Consider the following 14612-nt stretch of genomic DNA (forward strand, 5'->3'; position numbering starts at 1 on the left):
GTTAAAAATAGGTAAGAAAAGATTCATTGTGGAATATTCTCAGTGGATTCTTGAAAGATACAAAACATCCCATTCTTAGAAAAGGTAATGTAATCAGGATAATGAAAGGATGCTGTGTCTTCTCTAATTCGATTTGAAATTTGGATTTTGGCAGATACCCATCTAGCCTAAAAATGGATATAATCCAACCTTTATTTTTCGTATCGGACAATATGAATGGTTTGTTATGCCTTTTGGTTTAAGAATGTTATTGTTATGTATAATTGATGACATTTTGATTTTCAATAGTTGTTGGATAAAGCATATAGACATTTAGATAAGTTTTATAATATTGCATATACTAATGGGTTAGTGCTCTCCCGGAAAGGTAAGAAATTGAGTATTGGAGTTTGGAAGATTAATTTTATAGGACTTTAGATATATTTTGGAAAATTCATTCTCTATCCTCATGTTCCAAAATATATATATATTTTTTCATTAGAATTGTCAAGGTAAAGACTCCAATAGATGATATCTTTATACCTTGTATAAATTTTATTGCTATGTATATTTGATGACATTTTGATTTATAGTAGTTGTAGGATAGATCGACATAGATGACATTTAGAGAAGTTTTATAGTATTGCATATACTAATGGGTTAGTGCTCTCCTCTAATGGTAATAAAATGATCATTGGATCAAAGATTATTTTTCAAGGACTTCGGATATATTTTGGAAAATTCATTCTCTATCCTCATGTTCTAGAACATTTTTTTTTTCACTAGAAATATCAAGGTAAAGGGGAATCAACCTCATAGGACACAAAAGTATCATCTATTTTTTATATAGGTGATGATACTCTTTGTCAATCAAATCATAGATTTTTTACTTTCAAGGCAATTAGTTATCCATTCATTACATCATTGCCTATAAGTTGACTAAGTGGATCATAACCAAATATTTTTAATTGAAAAACAAAAGGTATTTCATCCATTCAAGCACAACCATTCATCAAGATAAGAGAGAAGTAATTCAAGCAAGAGTATATTATACTAGAAAGTGATTTTTTTTTTGCTTGCAAAGAACTTTAAATGATTTTATACCATAAATTCATAGAGATGCAAAAGAAACACATAAATGAGATCTTATGCTTTAATAAAAGTTATAAATCACAAAATTTATGAGTACCAAAACAATTCTTGTGAACCCTCCCTTTAAAAAATATACAAGTTAAAGGTTGAAGGTCAAATAAAATGTGTGCAAAATAATAATACGTAATATTTGTGATACTTGAATGCTAAAAATAAGAAATGCATTTGTCCTAATAGACTTGGATGGGGCTCTCATGGACCATACAAACCAATAGAGATAGTTTGGAAGAAGAAGGAAAGAAAATGATAAGGGATTGACCTTACAGGGAAGAATTTCACACAATAAAGCTTGATGATCGCACACTGAGAAGAAAAAAGAGATACTTCAAATACTCACAAAAAATGGAATTGGAAAGTGATAGATGGATTCTCTCTCTCCTCCTTTAGAAATTTTCAAATATACAACTTGAAATTAAACACAAAGGATGTAACCATTTTTTAGAAGTTATAAAGATTTAGTTACTTTACCCGACATATCTTTGAGCCATTGTTCAATATAATATCTTAACGGTGGAACTATTATATCTTGTTTTTATCTAAAGTGAAAATATTTCATCTTTAGTAGATTTATATACGATCACATAATAATTATACCAAGGTCACATGATATTCATTATTATTAACATAACCAACAACCCACCTTTTAGTTTCTTCTCTTGAAATTTAGTGAGATTGTCAGATTCACCACACCATGAAACCTTGAGCACATTCAACTTTGATTATAGTTATTCCTTAGTTATCAATGTGGAAACTTTTATAAGTGATAGGGCTTTGAGTCATTTGACTATTTATAAAGACTTTAGGGATAAATCTCTTTTTCTCCTCCTTCCAAGGTTTTACAAGTAGTGATTAGTTCTAAAATGACATCCATCCTTGCAAGCCAACCAAATTTCGTTTATTTTATTCTACTCTTGGACGGTAAATATTTCCACTTCTTTGTGAATTCATTCATATCAGTTATCTTTGTTACAAATGTACTTACAACATTTTTATAAAAGTCATCATCATTTCTAGATATTTTTGAAGATAATTCAAAAGAGAAGAAATTTTATGTGCTATATTACTTGAATTAATGCTTTAAACCTCCTATGAATCCAAAATTTTATTCAGTTCCTTGCTTATATTCTCTACAACATACGTTTTGATGCTAATCAATAGTGTGGTATGTTGGGTGTGGAGCCTGATTATCTTCTTTATTCAGAGGTATCACCGCATTGGACCCCAGTTCGTAATGTGGCGGCAACGCTGTCTGTAATATACTGCAAGGGGGGTCTGGGTGGGGGGGGGGCAACAATGATATTTAAGAGACCCCCCTAGCGAGGGATTAGGGGCAGCGCCCCCGAAGCTAAAAATAGATGTAAAATTGCCTTGTAAAATGTTGTAATTTCATTGTCAATCTGGGCCATTCATTAAGCAGAGATTTGACAGTAGAAGTTTTATGTTTAATTTAGGGTTTTTTTCTAGAAGGCAACCCTTCATTATATATGAGGGAATTGTATTGCGTCTATGTATATTTGTATTCTGAGTGAGAAAGAGAGATGAGATTGTGTGAGAGCGAAGAGGGAATTACAACGGATCTGTTGTAGGTTGTATCTCTTCAGTTTGCTGGATAATATAAAAGAAAGGAATGGTTGTTTCCCGTTGACGTAGCCCAAATTGGGTGAACCACATATATCTGTGTCTCTCTTGTTTTGTGTTTTCTATGTTTATATTTTTGCAATATATTTTATGTGTTCCATTGCTCTGTAATATATAATTTTCTAACATGGTATTCTTATTAACTTTAAAACACGTCTTAAGTGTTCCTTTAGGAATTGGTTATGTGACAACAATAGATAGAGTTTCAACAAATAATGGCCTAATATTTAGGTTGTCCTTAAGCTTAGTAATCCTCTTCTCTAGTTTAGTATTTTATAATTCCTTCTTTGTGATTGAATGGAAAAGGACATCTCAAGTAGTCAAGTGTAACTCAAGAACTCCAAATGGTTTTACACCTACAACATTAATCTCTAAATTTCATTGTTCTAAAACTTCTTGTCTTTAATATTAATTATGTTAATTCTCTCAATTTGTAGTTTTTGAACTTCTTTATTATACTTGTTGTGATGCAATGATAGAGATTGTTCTTAAAAAAATTGGTCCTTCACAAACCAACTCTTCCATGATTTTCTAGCTTTTAGTCATTTGGCATACTATCCATGTAGGCACTTGGTGTTATCAATTTCCATTTTAGCTAAATCATTATATTGATTGTCATAACTTCGAGCACTCTTAGTACTAGTGATTCTCTTTCTTTTTGTAGGTGCCATAATATGTTCCTTTTCCATACGAAAATGAGGGGGATCACAACCATTACCACCTCCCACATTTTTTGTAGGTGCAACAATATGCACCTTTTCCATATCAAATTAGGGGGGATCACCACATTACCACCTCCCACTTATTTTTGTAGGTGCAATATTTTGTCTTCCATATCAAAATGAGGGGGATCACCACATTACATGATCCAGAAGGATACCCACAACTGATCCAAATTGATAGTCTCAAATTCTAATGAAAAGTTCTCCGTGTTGAAGAGCTTATCAAGATCTTTCCAACACAATTTGAATAGGCTCAAATGGACAATCTCTGCAAAATCTATGGCCTTCAAAAGTTGAAGGAAAAATAGGCATGACACAGACAAGGATGATATGTCGCACACCTAAGGATGAGATTTGGCACACAAGACACTAACCTGGCAAGATGATAAGGTGATGCATGGCATGGCATTGATTGACATGGCTCAATGGAAGGATGACATTGTTAGAAATTAAATAACAAAGCAATGAAATGAAAATATTGGAAACACATAAAAACATAAAATAAGAGAGACACATATATGCATGGTTCACGTAATTTGGGCTATGTCTACAGAGAAACAACTATGCCTTCCTTTTATATTATCCAACAAACTGAAGGGATACAATCTACAAAAAATCCACTGTAACTTCCTCTTTGTTCTCACACAATCTTCTCTCATTTTCTCGCACAGAATAATAATACACAACCACAATATAATTAATTTATATAATCGAGGGTTTCCTTCTATGGGGAAAACCCTAAATTAACATAAATTCTACAATTAGATCTTTTTCCTAATCAACAACCTAGATTGACTATGAAATTACAATAATTTTACAAGGAAAATTTCCCTAAATTTTTCTTTTTAGGGCGCTGCTCCCGAACCCCCACTAGGGGGGGCTTAGTAGCAATACTGGGTGTGGGGGGGGGGGGGGAGCCCTCCCACACTCCCCCATTAGGGACTGGGATCCAAACACAACTGAAAATAAAACATCTGAATCAGGAAGATAATCAGGCTCCACACCCAACATACATGTGGCACCACATGGAACAACTAGATTCTGCCACGTGAACCCTCTAGAAGGTCTACATGGAATGGATGCATGGCAGGTCAAAACTATATTGAAAAATTATAAAAATGGAAATATTTGGACCCCCAACCTAGTCAACATAAGTGATATGCCTTAACACTAGGCCAAGATGTGTGCCATGTTAAATTGGTGGAGGATTCTTTTATTTATGTCATTTAGTGCAAATGAAATTCCACAAAATATGCACCTGCAAGATTCAAACCATATACCTCTTGTATACTAGATGTGATTCTTACCTCTACACCACAAGCTGTGGATGTGTTAATCTATATGCCAATTTGCTTAGATAAAGATTATTTTGGATGTCTTATCCCATAAAATCTTGTAATACCCCACCATATCATGCAACGAATGGAGTTGAAATCATGTCCTCAAACATATAAACCAAATGCCTTACCACTAGACCGTATCTTGAAGTTGTAATGTATTATTTGTGGAAATTGTTTTAAGGTGTAAATTCCAGTACAGTTTTGGAGAATAAAGGCCATAAATCCTTTTTGTTTGCAAGAAGCAGGAGAGAAGAGTGTTCCAACAATCCTATTGTCTTCCTAAAAGTGTCTTAAACTGCATTTTTATTGTAGTTTGAGATCAATGTTGGTGTAAGAAAGCATTAGAAGTGTTCTGCATCATTTTAATGGATGTATTGCTCATTTCTCACTAAACTTTATTGATAAAGTTAAAATAAGCTACAAGTAGCATACAAAAGTTTTTCAAGATTTAATTTTAGATCAAGTTTGGCATCATAGTAATTTTGATCAAGGATTTGCAAAGTGTTGAGCTCTTACCATATCTAAGATCAAGCATGTAGAAGGATCACATGAAGAGTTTAATCTTGAGATTGGTATAAGACAAACCTTTCCACGACAAGTAATGGAACATGAAGGGGAAGAAAGCCTCACCAAGTTTCAAAGGGTATTTCAACAATATTTTCTCGACATGAAAGCCATGATGGAAGAGGTTTTTAAATAATAAATAAAAAATGGAGAAGGCCCAAGTCAAGTTAAAGATGAAGGATCTGGTGTAGAATTTAATGTGTAGATTCAATACTGCTCATGAAATTTGCTAAATCACAAGACTTGAAGCTACTGTATTGATCTACGAAAGTTAATTCACCATCTAAAACAAGAACGAAAGACATGCAAAAAGAAACATCACACATGCACAAAGTTTTATCTAGGGGAAAGCAACTGCGCAAAACCCCTTACTCTCTATATTGCATTAATCCAAGAATAAATAATAAATGTGATGCTTTCTCAAGCTTGAGTACACCCTGAAAGTGTATAGTCTAGCTCTCTGCCTAACTGACTAACTCTGGATAACACTTAGCCAATTTTCAAGCCGTCCAAGCTCCTATTTCCTTGCGCAATTCCTGAGGAAATAGGCTGCTATTATTTAGGAATTTTCCCCTATTTTCTTGCGCAATTCCTCGGGGTTGATCACTTGACCAATAGAATAGCTAAACACTCAATCTTGTATATAATTAATTAGACACTGCCTTGGAAAGTCCATCTCAACTGGGTAACTCAAATGCTTTGCATGCATAAGCTAATTTAGGTTGATTGATTAGTTATTTGGTTGATCATTGAGTGTGGTTGAAGTTCCACTTCCACAACTTGACCTTCCATTAGTTCCTCCAACAGTTAGAACTAATTTAACTAACCATAACTCAATTTAACTAAATTAAATTGCTACAACTGAAATTAACTCAACCTAGGCTCCTAAAATTTAGGAACCCATTGCACACAACTGAACTTCACATCCCTAACTCAAATTAACTGAGCTAGACTCCTATTTTTTAGGAATCAATTCAAGCAAACTAAAATTAAACTCATTAACTCGAATTGAGTGTTCTTAACTGAGTGACAAGAGCCATGTCACCTCAATTAACTCCTCCAAGTTGTTTGTTGATGTGGAATTTCAAATTACCTCAATTTGACTAAGGCAAAATCAAAATTGAGACTTTTCTTGTTGCATTTTCAACATCTGGTGGCAACCCTCAAATTCTTCTACCTCCTCCTCCTCTTGCTTCTTCTCCACCTCCATCTCCATCTCATAAAAGGAAACTAGAGAAGGCCAATTCTAAATTTCCATTGTTAAAATTTGATGTGAAATTTGATTTGCCAATGTAGAATGATGAACATGATTCATAATAGCTAGATAATTGGATCAAGCAGATTGAAGTCTACTACAGGGTTCAAAGAATTATGGACAAAGAAGCCAAGGTTCAGCTAGCTACTCTCCAACTTGGAGGAACAACCCTAATATGGTGGGAGAGTAAGGCTCAAGAATATCTTCGTATGAAAGGTAAAATGATATCTTCTTGGTATGAATTTACATTTGCATTAAAGAAGCGATTCTATCTGTTAAGATATATGCAACATGAATTAAGGGATTGGTAAAATCTAAGACAATGTATGAGGGAAAAACAAGTAAGAATATACTTAAGAGTTTCAAAAGATGACATTAAAATTGGAGATTCCTCTTTGTACACAAGAAAAATGTTTGAAGTATATTGGTGGGTTACATAGTTATTTAAGACATACTATTCTTATGCTTAACCCAACTAATCTTGATGAATTTTGTGTTCAAGATACTTAAATCATGTCAAGGGGAAAGAATGTCCATGATAATTTCTCGAAGAAAATAGATAATCCGGTTGTAGGAAAGAACAAATGAAAGGGTAAGGTAAAAATAACAACTACAATGAACATAGGGGTGAGAAGTCCACATGTTCACATAGCAAAAAGGAAGAAGATGATGATGTCAGGTGTTGGAAGCTTCTTCCAAAACTGAGACCAAAGAGGTTTGGGAACAAGAAGGGTGATAAGAAGACCACTATTATAGTCCAACAAGATCTTGTGTTAGATTCAAGTATGCGACCGAGATCACAACCATGGGGATAACAGGCATATCTCTAAATGCTAGTTCTGGCTATATTGTTCATTCTTTAAAATTTTAAACTATACATGATGAAAGGAAACAATGTGAGCTATTTCATATTAGATTCATCTCAAAACATACAAATATTGACACACTTTTTAATAACGGTTCACAATGTGATATTCTTTATAAAGAAATTGTTTAGACATTGGGACAACAAACTAAACCTCATCCAAAACCATATCCTTTAGGATGAAAATGATAAGTTACAGGTGTCTGATCAATGCAAACTTAGATTCACAATTAAATATAATTTCATTGATGAGGTAGAGTTAGATTTCATGCCACTTGACATTTGTGGGATTGTTTTAGGAAGTCCATATTTGTATGACATGAACTTTATCTTCTATAGGGAGGATAACAAACATCATCTTATAAAATATGGGATTGAGTATATGTTGAGAGCCCATAAAATGAATTCCAATTTATCTTTTATTACCAGAAGACATATGAAAAGGCTTGTAAATGCTAGTAAAAGTTTTCGACTCATGATTGTAAAAGCTAAGGATGATGAAAAATCCAATAGTTTCAAAGGATGTGATCCTAAACATAGAAATGCATTAGTTAAGATTATTTCTAACTAAGTATTTTGGGAACCTAAAGGATTACCTCCCAAGAGGAAGATACAATATGAGATCCAATCGCAACAAGATGCTCCTCTTCCTAACAGGGTATCCGTGATTGATAATGAAGAAACCAAAAAGAAAGTTCAAAAGTTGATCAAGAAAGAAGTTATCCAAACAAGTATTTCTCCATGTGAATTGCCCAATGTGTTGGTACAAAGAAAGATGGTAGATGGAGAATGTGTGTGGATTTCCAGACATTAAACAAAATCACAATGAAAAAACATTACCATCTTCCTCGTATTGATGAGTTGCTAGATCAATTGAAAAATGAAATCTATTTTGCTAAGTTAGATTTAAGAAGTAGTTATCATCAAGTAAGGATTTTTGAAGATGATATTTGGAAAATGGCTTTTAAAACAAAACAAGGATTGTATGAATGGATGATAATGCCATTTGGGCTTTGTAATGCTCCCACCACTTTCACGTGAGTTATGAAAGATGTGTTTATGCCATTCATGGATGATTTTGTAGTAGTCTACTTAGATGACATATTGATTTTCAACAAAATTTGGGATGATTATGTAAATCATGTTAGGAGAGTCTTAGATGTTTTGAAAAAGGAAAAGTTGTGCCTAAAGATGTCAAAATGTAAATTTGGTAAAACATATTTAGTTTATTTAGGCTATATTGTAGGGGGTGGTGAATTGAAAATTCATCCCTCTAAAGTTGAAGCCATCATGAAATGGCCCAAGCCTAATAATGTAACAAAAGTTAGAAGCTTCCTGGGAGAAGTTCAATGTTGAACTGAGTTTATTACTAAATTTTTATTTATTGAATCTCCTTTCTGTGTCGTGACAAGTACTAAGCAGTTCCTTCAGTGGGAGGAAAAAAAAGCTTTTGAAACTTTGAAAGAGAAGATCAATACAACACAAGTTATGGCATTGTTATATTTACAACAACTATTCAAAATTGAAACCAATACATGTGATTATGCCATGGGTTCAGTAAGAAATTATCATACCTATGGAAAATTATTGTATTCTTTGGTTCATAGAGTGAAGAGGTGGAAACAATATTTGATGGGAAAAGTTACAATCATCCATACAGATCATCTACCTTTGTAATATCTTCAGTCATATTCCAAGCTACAACAATCACGACATTTATGATGGATGGGGTTCTTGCTATTAAAAAATCAGAGGTAAAGTAGATTTTCTTACTTTGTAATTACTTGTGAGATTTAATCTTCTTTATTTTATTATTTTATTGTTCCTTATTCACTAAGAAATTACACAAATTACTCTTCCAAAATCACAAAGAATTAAGAGACACAAATTTAGGCTTTAAAGCCAGGGCAAAAGCCATCAAAATGGGAAAACCCAACAATCATTTTCTTATCGAATCAAGTCAAAATGAGATATCTAAACCAAGGGACAAGAAAAGTATGCCACCAACTGACCAAGTAGACACACTCTTCAAGTAGTCCAAATCAACACCTTTAAGTCAAAGTCAATTCTAAACAAATCTGTCTTCCAAGTGTTCAAAAGTTTCAAGTCTTTGATGAGGAGGCCAATTTTTTTTGTCAATACTTTAGAAGAATGTTGTGTCTGTAATGAGGAGGCAAAAAACAAGTCTGTCAACACTTCTACAGTTCGATCTTTATTTACAAAAATATGTGACCTTTGCTTCAGATACGATTTCATCAATCTTTTGGAGTGTTTCTTACTTCGATCTTCCTTTTATTCTTAGCCCCTTTCCTTCATTACAAATCTCTCTGTTTGAATGGATGAACTAGATCTCAAGTAGGTTGAACCTATATTCATATATATAAGTCAAACATCTGTCATTGAGGCCGACTTGGTCAGTTACTTGTGGACTTAAGACTTAAATACAAAAAAAATGTTTTTCTTTCCTTTACAAATGTCCAAATGGGACATTTGTTGAATACTAATTTTTATGACTTTTACTGAGCATGAAGAACATGCCTGATAAAAACAAAATGATAATAAATACATAAATAATTATTTTTTACATTATGAAGACCAATACTAGTTACATTTCCAACGCTTCCTCTTAACTAGGGAGGTATTCATAATCACTCAACAAGACTATCTCAAGTTGAAATATTCTCATAAGAAGGGATTCAAATTGATAAGAATGACAATGATATTGTCATCATAACCAACACTGTCATATTACAAAGGCCTTGACAGGTACACTCTATCTTTCCATAAGATTAGAGCAGCATAATGCTGAGAGGCATTCCATGGGACACCAGACCGCCTCACTGAGGTACATACTCCACCTAGGATACCCAAAGTATTTCCTTCATCAAACCATTTCCCTCAAGGATTTTTTTTTTTTCCATCGAACCATTCTTTATCCAAATCCATGTACTTGACTTCAGATCTCCATCATAATCCATCATAGTACATGACTCAAGAATGCCTATCCAAGATAATTATCCAATCCACCATTCTCCTTATCCATGTCCAAGTAATTGAATTAGGATATCAATCCTAAGCTTTCATAGTACCTAACACAAGGAGAACCATAATTATTCAATCCATTCTCCCTATCCATGATGCACTCACTAGACTTACGATGATTTTTCCTATATAGTACAACATGGGGATAACCAATGTGCAATCTTAATGTAGGGTTTAACCCTATACAGAAATTACCTGCATACGAATTATAAAACATAGAAAATAAACAATGTGAGAGCATAACACATAAAACACATATACACAGAGATATTCCCCTGGATACCAAAATCGGGACTACCAACTTGATTTTTCATTATGTTCCTTTCAATGTTATAATACATATTTATACATGCTGAAGCATCCAATATCATGGACCGAAAAACCATCGCGTCCAATACCATGGATCGAAAACCATCGCGTCCAAAAACATGTGCGAAAATCATGCACAAAACCATAGGTGGGTATGCCCATCCTAACATAGGGTCCAAAATCAAAATTTTCTGGGGAGTTGCCCCGAACCCCATAAAGTGGGGTTACAGGTACGCCTCAAACCCCCTGTGACCCCCCCCACCCCGCTACACAATTGGCGCAATGAAGGGGGGCTCCTCCCCCCCTCTAGTCCCCTAGTTAACTACGTGGGCTAGTCATGGAAAGAATATAACACAACCCAACACTTAATCCCTCTCAACTCGAGAGAAGAAATCCATGCTTACTCGCTCTTAAGCAGGGAGAATTCACCAACAAGCCTCAACTTGTGTCATACGTAATCATACTTCCCTTACATCAACTACCTATAGCTTCCTCAACCAACCCTCTTATCACTGAGTTTGCTCATCTTGCCTTGAACTAGGGCTCCAACTCTGCCTCCTAACAATGTATAATCCTATAAATAAGATCTTCACATACTACATCCTGAACTGTGTCGAAAACTACTTCCTGCACTACATTGATTCCTACCTTGAAGATAATTCATTACATAGTTCCTTCAACATAGCCAACTCTTTGGGACTTCACCAAATTATTCTCTAGCATATATAAGACTTTCTCCACTGTCTCTATTCATAAGCTAGAAAATCCACCTTCTTGCAGTGGCTTGTTACATTAATCTCACTACACATAAGGTATTCATAATACAACCCTCTTAACAATGATTAGTCACATCAACCATTTTCCTTAGGGCACACATCAATTTCTCTCACACCGATGGATCTATTCCTAAATTCACTAAACTTAAAGCATCATCAGCAATCCATATCTCTGCAAATTGTCTCCTTAATTACACAGAACTTAGGGAACAATAGACTGCCCTCTTAACAATGATAAGGCTTCTCCTTATTCACTATAATAGGGTATCTTAGGAAAACCCATTTGACTACACAAGAATCACTTCATCCAGGGCACACTTGGCGGCTCATACAATAATGAATTCCTTACAAAAAAACATAGTTTCTAGGGCAAACATTAACCATTGTCTAAAAAAATTGATATAATGGCACTACCATAGCAATTACACTACCCTAAGACAATTTAACTTACCTCCTCAAGAAATCAGCTCAACTTATCAAGGATCCTTAGTCTTGGTCACTTCTTCTTGACTGAAATTCTCGTCCATGTTTCCAGATCTTTGTGGCCCCATAATAGGGTTTCATAAGTCTGTCACATAGTCACAAAACAATGCATAAACTTCCCTTTTAGACCAGCCAATACCTACAATATTTCTTCAGGGGACTTGGTCCTCACTAAGCGTTGTCTTCTTCCACAAATAGTGATTTTGGCCCTCCTTTATTGCACAAAACCTAGGCTCGACTGTCACAAATATTTAACTTAGAAAATCCAAACACTTGTGCCCAGAACTTGCCATGAACAATCCTATCAAACTCGACTAGCTAGATGCCCAAGATAAGAAACAAACACATATTTATCTCCTTGCTAACTCAACCTATTTTGAAGTTTGTGGTATTATGCTTGTCTTCCTATGATGGGATGCACTTGTGGTTGGTGCAAAATAAATTGTCTACTCCTCCCTCTTTCCAATAATTATGATGAGGGAGTTAACTATCATTTACAAATGATACTATCTTCTATACTTCATGTTACAACCTCGGTGCATAATACAACAGTCATCATCTACATGATCTCTAGTAAAGATCTCTAGGATCTTCCTTCTGCTTCTTTGAAGGTTCTTCATTCTCAACTGTTAATGCTTCAAAACTTTCATTCCTTTTATTGTTATTAGGGTTCTTAGGACAATCTAATTTGTAGTTTCCATATTCATGACAACCATGACACTGAAATTTGTACATGTCTCTATTTTTATTTTTTGTCTTCTTAACAAAATTATTCTTTGATTTAGATGTATAGGCTTGAGAAGTTTCATTTTCAGGTTGAGAGTTACTTCTAAAATTTATTCTGGATTCTTCTATTGAACATTGAGCCCATAATTCTTCAAATGATGGAGCTTATTTCTCACACAGATGCTTCTTGCAAAACCATCCCACTCTTTAGGTAAGGCATTGATTTCCATTCTGATTAATTTAGAAATAGATATTTTATCACCAACTTCTTTAAGTTGATCTTTGATTTTTGATAGCTTCATGAAATAAGAAGATATAGTGTCTTCTTTTGACATTTTTGATTAATATAGTTGATTTCTCAAGGAAATCATGTGACCTGTTGTATTAACAAAGTATAATTTCACCAAAATTATCATAGACTTCTTTAGGTGTAGATAATTATGATACAAAAGTGATAAGGTGGTATTTGATTGACTTAAAGAGAATTATTTGAGCCTTAATATCCCCCTTTTCATATTTTTCCATTTCTTGAGCATTCTCTTTATTTAGTATTGAAACTTTCCCTTGCATGAATTTAATGACATCATTCTCTCTAAGGACTAAGTCAATTTTCTTTTTCCATGCCTTGAGGTTGGAAGATCCTTGTAGCTTATTGCTTTCCTTGAACATAAATTCCATTGGATTGGACATAATGACTTGGAGGAGAGTTGTTACCAAAATATATCTTTAGATATGGATGCTAAAAATGACGATCTTCTTGAGCTGCTACAATGATGATCTTCTTATATTTTCCTTGTAAGATGTCTCTTCTTCACCTTAACTCTGATACCATTTTAGAAAATAAAAGGTAAAGTAGATTTTATTACTTGGTAATTACTTGTGAGATTAAATATTATTTCTTTTATTATTTTATTGTTCCTTCTTCATCAAGAAATTACACAAATTATTCTTCCAAGATCACAAAGACGCAAGAGACACAAATTTTGGCTTTCAAGCTAGGGAAAAACCCCTCAAAACGGGAAAACCAAAAATCTCATTCTTATTGAATCAAGTTAAAATGAGATATCGATACCAAGATTCAAGACAAGTCTGTCACTAACTGATCAATTAGACACCTTCTTCAAGTAGTCCAAATCAATACCTTAAGACAAAGTCAATGCTAAACAAATCTATCTTCCAGCTGTTCAAAAGTTTCAAGTCTGTGATGAGGAGGCCGAAAATAGATCTGTCAATGTTGTTGGCATTATGATGTATGTGTTGTACTTGATGGCAACCCAATTGTAGCAGAACAACTCACTTGTATATGGTAACTAGATGAATCTACATAAGAGATATCAGATGTGATAGAATGCATGACAGTAGTGTTTACAGATGTGATGAAATGCAGGGCAACGTCAAGAAATCAGTTCAAAAGGCAACTCACTCAGATGAAAGATAACAATATAGCAGGTAAACAACAAAGGATTACAGAATGAAGAAAGAGAGGTATATGCAGGTTCGCCATTGACCAAGCTGCATATACATGCAGGTTCACTGTATACAAGTTGCATATATGTACACACACACTTTCACGGAAGGAAAAGTGCGTATACCTTGGAAAACTAAATTTTTGGTCCGCAGTATTTGGTCCATGGTATTTTGATCCATGGTATTGGTACAAGGTATTGACCCTAGGTATTGGGTCCAAGGTATTGGTCCTAAGTGTTTTTGGTCCATGGTATTGAGAAAGGCCTAAAACTATAAAAGGAGGAGAAGATCATT

The sequence above is a fragment of the Pinus tabuliformis genome, chromosome 9 (assembly GCF_031772625.1).
Source record: "Pinus tabuliformis cultivar Carrire ecotype Pingquan chromosome 9, CPIR1, whole genome shotgun sequence".
Taxonomy (NCBI): domain Eukaryota; kingdom Viridiplantae; phylum Streptophyta; class Pinopsida; order Pinales; family Pinaceae; genus Pinus; species Pinus tabuliformis.